Source organism: Zingiber officinale, chromosome 4B (assembly GCF_018446385.1).
Source record: "Zingiber officinale cultivar Zhangliang chromosome 4B, Zo_v1.1, whole genome shotgun sequence".
Taxonomy (NCBI): domain Eukaryota; kingdom Viridiplantae; phylum Streptophyta; class Magnoliopsida; order Zingiberales; family Zingiberaceae; genus Zingiber; species Zingiber officinale.
In genome coordinates, this window is record NC_055993.1 from 110,715,735 (window position 1) to 110,723,325 (window position 7,591).

The following is a 7,591-nucleotide window of genomic DNA, read 5'->3' on the forward strand; positions in this document are numbered from 1 at the left end:
ACGTTAGGGAAGCTTGGCCATCGCATGTCTAGGAAGATATGGCTTCGACCTGGTGCATTTGGCCAAGTGGAACTGACCGAAGCTACCCTTAAATGGATCCTAACTAGTTAGACCAAGGTTTAGTATTAAGCTCAATGAGTAGGACTATTTGGAAAACCTCGAAGGCATGGTTACTTTAATGAGTTCCTTGTGACTCACCATAGCCCAGAAGTTTATCCAAAGAATGCTTACTTGTTAAACCCAAAGCTAAACCTGAATCTAACACAAAGTTAAACCAAATCCTTAAACTGAACCTCAATTCATCTCATAACAATTATAGGATTACCTGATCGAAAATTTAGATCGGGTGAGATGACTAAGCAATTAAAACTCATTTTTCAAAATTATTTTAAACTCAATTTCAAAATTATTTTAAACTCAATTTCAAAATTATTCAATTTCAAAATTATTTTAAACTCAATTTCAAAATTATTTTAAACTCAATTTCAAAATTACTCAATTTCAAAATTATTTTAAACTCAATTTCAAAATTATTTTAAACTCAATTTCAAAATTACTCATTTTCAAATTTATCTTAAAACTCAATTTCAAAACTATTTTAAACTCAATTTCAAAATTATTTTAAACTCAATTTCAAAATTACTTTAAAACTCAATTTCAAAATTATTTTAAACTCAATTTCAAAATTATTTTAAACTCATTTTCAAAATTATCTTAAAACTCAATTTCAAAACTATTTTAAACTCAATTTTCAAAATTATTTTAAACTCAATTTCAAAATTATTTTAAACTCAATTTCAAAATTACTCAATTTCAAAATTATTTTAAACTCAATTTCAAAATTACTCAATTTTAAAATTATTTTACACTCAATTTCAAAATTATATTAAACTCAATTTCAAAATTACTCATTTTAAAATTACTTTTAAACTCAATTTCAAAATTACTCTCAATTTCAAAAATTTGAATTAATTCTCAATTAAACATGTTTTAGTTTACTTAAGCATCTTTAAGTTAATTAAAACATTAAAAAAAAAAACCGTTTCCGGACTAGAGAGGGCTATGTCGAGTCTCCAGCACGAGAACTCCGAGTTTCATCAGTCCATGCGGCGAAAGGTCTCCGATCTTCGACGAGAGGTCCGACAGGAGGTCTCCGACTTACGACGAGACGTACGACAGGAGCTCTCCGACTTGCGCCGAGATCTACGAGAGGACGACCGGACTCGTCACACTGAGCTCCTGACACTACTCCGGTCACTGGGTTCCGGACCACCTCCCTCATCATCTCAGTAGCTCCTACTGTTGCTCTATTATGACTCTAGTACAGCTTGTAGCAGCTCTATTATGACTCTTTTATCTATGTCGACTTTTTAGTCTAATAGACGGTTTCTCTTCAGGCTTGATTGACTATAATCTAATAGATTAGTCTTTTAGTCACATATTTTTTATAACTTCTAGGAAAACTGATTTTCCAAAATCCCCACTTTGCTAGACTTTCAAAAGTTGGATTTAGTCTAGGATTTCACCCTAGAAATCATGTTCCCCCAGGACTCAGCCAGAGCATCTCACAAACACCTAGGTTTACCTTGATTGTGTTTGTAAAAAATAGAACGGTGTGAGATGCATAGGGTACAGCCTGGACTCAAGAATGCTTATTTCTGTGCATCAATATGAGTCTGGGCGTTAAATACATGATTAACAGTAATCAAATCAAGTCTTCCAGCCTTAGTACAATCTAACTGGATCAATTGACTTGACTTGACTAACCAAGTGAACACTGTTGCCCTCTAGGCAATCAGCAAGTAGCTAAACGGTTAGACAATTGGTGAAGGAAATATTAAGTTTTAGCATGTCTGTACTTAAGGAATCTGATACCTGATCAAAATAAATCTTTACTCATGCTGGGACTGTACGGCTCTGATACCTTACTAAAACAAAATGACATTCTATCAACAAGAAAGGTTATCACTTCTTCTTTGCCTTAAGAATTTTGAAACACATGTCAAAGCAGTCCTTTCAAAACCTTTCTCCAAATTTTCTAGTATCTTCTATTCTGAATTGTTTTCTTAAAAAGTTATTTAAGCTGAAACCTCTTCGAAAATTCGTCAATGTTTTTGAAAATTATTTAAAGCTTTGAATTTTTTTTTTCCTTTGGAAATTTTCTTTAAAAACCTGAATATTTTCTTTCAAGAATTTTTTTTTGAAAATTCTGCTTGAAAATCTTTAAAGCTGAAAATTTTGTTTGAAAATTTCTGAAGTTGAAAATCTTGTTAGCAAATTTTTGAAGTTGAATATTTTTATAAGAAAATTTCTGAAGTTAAAAATATTTTTTTTGCTTAAAATTTCTGAAGTTGAAAACTTTGTTAAATTTCTGAAGTTGAAAACTTTGTTAAATTTCTGAGGTTGAAAATTTTGAAAAATATTACTATATTACCTCGCTCCTTGCCTAAGTTAAAAGGTTTTCTGCTAAAATTCTGTCTTGAAAAATTAGGTTTTTCAAAACTAGCTCATTTTTGATATATGACAAATGGGGAGAGTAGAGAAATTCAAAGAAAGAAATAAAATAGAAATTCAAAGAAAATATTTTAAAGGGAGCCTGTATTAAGGGGGAGCTATGTTTATGCTTATTTTTTATATCACGCTTCTTGTGCTTATATATAACTACATAATTTTTACTTAACATTGAATTTCGGTTGCCATTATCAAATAGGGGGAGATTGTTGGTGCAGAAGCATCCGACGATCGAACCTTAGTTTTGATAATGGCAAAGGATTCAAAGTTAAGTTAGTGTGTGATCTAACATGTTTGAATGAGTATTTCAGGAAAGTCCTAGCTGCGGTTAGGCAGGTGGAAAACCCTAGGGGGTGGTAACCCTAGGTCATAGGGGGTGGTAACCCTATGCGGAAAGTCTTGGCAGGTCGATGGCTTCAGGCAAAAATCCTAGGGGGTGGTAACCCTAGGTGGAAAGTCCTGGTGTCGCGAACCAGGTGAAAGACTGGACTGTCAAGCAGGAAGTCCGGAAGCGTCGAGTGCTAAGCAAAAGTCCAGTCAATCTGGAGGATCGACTGGCAACAGGTAAATCTCCTGAGTGGAGTAGGTGAGGACGCGTTCCCCGTAGAGGGAACAGTAGGCGTCGGGTCGACCTAGGATTTCCGGTTGGAAATCCGAAGTCAGACTCGGACAGTCCGAAGACTGTCAATTCTTGTTTACAATGTTTTATCTTATTCTAACACTGTCTTGCAGGAGATTTTGCTCGGACTAACCTTTATTTGTAGGTGAGGAACCTGCTGGAAAAAGGCTGTCCGGGCGCCCGGGATGGATCCGGGCGCCCGGAGGTCCGGGCGCTCGGAACAGGTCCGGGCGCCCGGGACCAAACTTTATCCCTGCCGCGACTTCGCCACGTGGAGCATCCTGGTTGGTTGGCCACGTCACACTCCAGGCGCCCGGAACTTCATATAAAAGAAGGGTCGAGGTGCAGCTTCAGAATAACAATCTTCTAAGCAATCTCTCTACGACAAGCTGCTAACGACTCGATCCAGAAAGTGCTACAACGACACCCCGACAACCCGGAGCTTCAGATTTAGTTTTTGTTGTCGGTATAATCTGTTTACTGCTTTGAATTGTAATTAGTCTGTAATATTTTTATCGTGCTTATAGTTGTTGCCCACGGAAAGCGATCAAGGATCGCGGGCCTTCGAGTAGGAGTCGCCTTAGGCTCCGAATGAAGTAAATCCATTGTGTTCATCTGCTTGTGTTTCTTTCATTTCCGCTGCGCTTTTACTCATTTGTTTTATGAATCGAAAGAAATAGCCACGAACGCTATTCACCCCCCTCTAGCGTGGTCTCGATCCAACAATAATATCCTTCCAACACAGCGGGATATTTTTCATAATGTAATCCATAGTTCATAGTATATTTCAAATATCTGAGAACTCGCATCAATGCTTTCCAATGGGTGTCGTTTGGATTACTCGTAAAATAACTCAGTTTGTTGACCGTACAGGCAATATCTGGACGTATGCAGTTTGTGAGATACATCAAACTGCCTATTATCCGAGAATATTCCAACTGCGATATGGTCTCACCATGATTTTTCGCTAAGTGTTGACTTAGATCCATAGGTGTTTTCACTGTAGAGAGATCGTACGCATTGAATTTTTTCAATACAGATTCTACATAATGGGATTATGTTAAAACTATCCCTTCTGATGTCCTGAGAATTTTAATTCCCAATATAACATCTGCTTGACCCATATCTTTCATATCAAAATTTCTGGTCAACATTTTCTTTGTAGTCATGATTACATCATGATTACTGCCCATTATTAGCATGTCGTCTACGTATAGACAGACAATTACATAGCCTTCAGGTGTGTTTTTGACATAAATGTATTTGTCACATTCATTTATTTTGAATTCGTTTGACAGCATTACTTTGTCAAATTTTTCGTGCCATTGTTTAGGCGCTTGCTTAAGTCCGTACAATGACTTAACAAGTCGACACACCTTTTTCTCATTTTCAGGAGCCATGAACCCTTCGGGTTGCTCCATATAAATTTCTTCTTCCAACTCACCATTTAAGAACGCAGTCTTAACATCCATTTGATGTATTTCAAGGTCATACAGTGCTGCAATGGCTATTAGTGTTAGCTAGAGCCCTAGAGCCAATCATTTGATGATTGTATTTTTGGACTTATTGTATCATATTCTATATAAATAAAGGCATTTGGATTTTGGTTATTATACTTACTTGTATTGGTGTCAAATAAACTAAGTATAATAATGTCCTTGAGTAGATGGTTCTCACCTATATTAATCGGTTAGTTGAACTGATAGTGAGATGATATAGGGAACACTACTCTTAATCATTCCTAGTCGAGTATTAACATTCAGGGACAATGTTAATGCAATAAGACTAGCATGTAGGTCAACTCGATGACTTGATCTCACAAGTCATGGATATAGAGATATCAAGTTGACACATGGGTATACATTAGAGAATGTATACTGAATGACCCGCCATGAGAAAGTATCATGGATCGTTATATGAGTGTCATATACTTTCTCATGTGGCTATTAGTATGACTACTAGTCCTTAGACCTAAAGTCACCATGGTTCCACTACAAGAAAAACCCTCATAGACATCGGTGGAACAACAACAGTTTTAAGCAAAAACCGATGTCTTTGAGTATTTTACACCGATTTTTTCAAAAACCGGTGTCTATGAGCACAGATTTTCGCTCATAAACATCGGTTTTTTAGCCGATGTCTATGAGCGCCTTTTTTTTTGTTAATAGACACCGGTTTTAACAGCGGTTTTTAAAACCCGGTGTTAATGAACCCAAAAAAAAAAAAATTTAATTTTTCCACCAGCCAAAATTTACAATATTTCGCAAAATTCCCTCCAAACTTAAACCAATATCGCGCCCCTTCTCTCACCCTAAATCTAAACCTAAACCTCCGACCATCTCTCAACCTCATCTCCCTCTTCCCCTACTTGGATCTCTTCCCCTTCCTGGATCGATGCCCCTTCCTCTCCCTTCCTCTCTCGATTAGGATCAAAATCACCTGCTTCGGTCCTAAACAAAATCGCAGCATAAATCGTTCCTGCCTCCTCGTCCAATCCTCTCTTCCTCCTCCTCCTTCCTCTCTTCGCTCTTCCCGGCTAAGGTAGGGGCCGACGAGATCACATCGAAGCACTTGATTCATTCGATTCCGGTTCCCGTTCGCGAAACCAGTTTCTTTCGATCGAGGTGATGGCGGACGTGCAGATGGGGAGACGGAGACCTTCGCGTTCCAAGCGGAGATCAACCAGTTGTTGAGTCTCATCATCAACACCTTCTACTCCAACAAGGAGATCTTCCTGCGCGAGCTGATTAGCAACGCCTCGGATGTGAGACATCGCTGCTTTCATGTTGCTGCTCCCGTTTTTTTCCCCTGTGTTGTCGTTGCTGAAGCAAATCGTGTGACTGCAGGCACTCGATAAGATCCGGTTCGAGGGTCTCACCGACAAGAGCAAGCTGAATGCCGCACCTTGTCGCACGGTCTGGCACCAAGGAGTTCATGGAGGCACTAAACCTCTTCCAACTCGCGTTGCCTCCCTCCCTCAAGCGCCGGTGAAGATTCAGTCGCTTGCCCAATAAACATCTTTTCATGTGGGAGGATGAGTCAGTTATGTGACGCCCTGAAGCGTCCCGAAGATCCGTGGGAGGATGGACTAACATTGTCGTTGGGTGCCAATCGCACCTCTTCTTTCGCCGCTATAGTTACATGGAATCTAGAGGTCAAGGAGTATTTCCACATGATCTCTGAAGCTGAACGCCATATCCAGATTTCTAAATTGCCCACGCATCCTTTTTCCTATTTTTATATTCGTTCGAACACTCTTAAATCCATAATTAATGCAGTTATTGAGAAGCTATAAGTGCCATATTCTAAAGTAATGCAACAGGTACAAGTATCTGAAGAAAGAAGACAAGGTCATCCGTGTCCTCAGCCTGGTCTTGAACAGGTTGTGTTTGTTGAAAGTTCTGAACCACATATGCTTGAGGCGGCATTATTCCGTTAGAAATGGATGCAACTGGCGCTACTTAGAAAGCGTTGGATTATCATAATCTGGATTACGAAGACGGTTTGTAGGATCTTAGATACTCAACGATCTGCCACCAAATACAGAATAGTCAGTTGACAGAGCACCGATGTGGCTTGGATTGGCCGGTAATAGGATTTTTCACTGGCAAGATAAGTCTGCACGTCTCATGGTGGCATTTATCTTTTGTGCTTTTATCCTTTTTTCTATATTAATACTTATATCACCTGGTAGTTTATCCATCTGCTAAATGGATTCTTTTCTCTACTTATAGAGATTATTTTCCTATCAAATTATTTCGCAAGCATGATAATTGGATTTCATTACTTCATATGCGTTACACTTGCTTGCATTAACCTTGAGAAGCATGACTTTCAAATCTAGATGCTAATTTGTAAATCTTGAAAAAAGCATCAAAATGCTTGTCCAAAAACCATTGCGCTACTGTTTTTTCTGGTGAAATTGGGCCTTAGTCAAGCTATGTATTGGTTGCAGTAACCTTCTGATCACTTGGAAGCTATTGAAACATTATGAGTTTGGCAGCCAGTGTTATTCTCTATTGTTGTTATTATTCTCTAATTGTTCCTCAATATGCACTATATATGTTATCGACAGAGAGTGCTCATTCCATAATAAAACGTTTGGTTTGTTTAGCTGAATGCAAATGTTAATATATCGATCATTAGATTATTTATGTGGAAGCATGTGAGAGTGGCAGTATCTTTGAAGGTTTAATGCCAGAAGACCTTAATGTATATGTGACAACAGCATCCAATGCTGTTGAAAGCAGCTAGGGAACTTACTGTCCTGGGATGGATCCTCCACCACCACCACCGGAATATATGACTTGCCTTGGTGACTTGTACAGCGTTGCATGGATGGAAGACAGGTTTGAGTTTTATACCTAAACAAGTCATATCCGTTGTCAAGTTCAAAAGGTCTAAACATTTTATTGCATTTTATTTATTTATTTTCATGTTAATGGGCTGACATTAGATTGT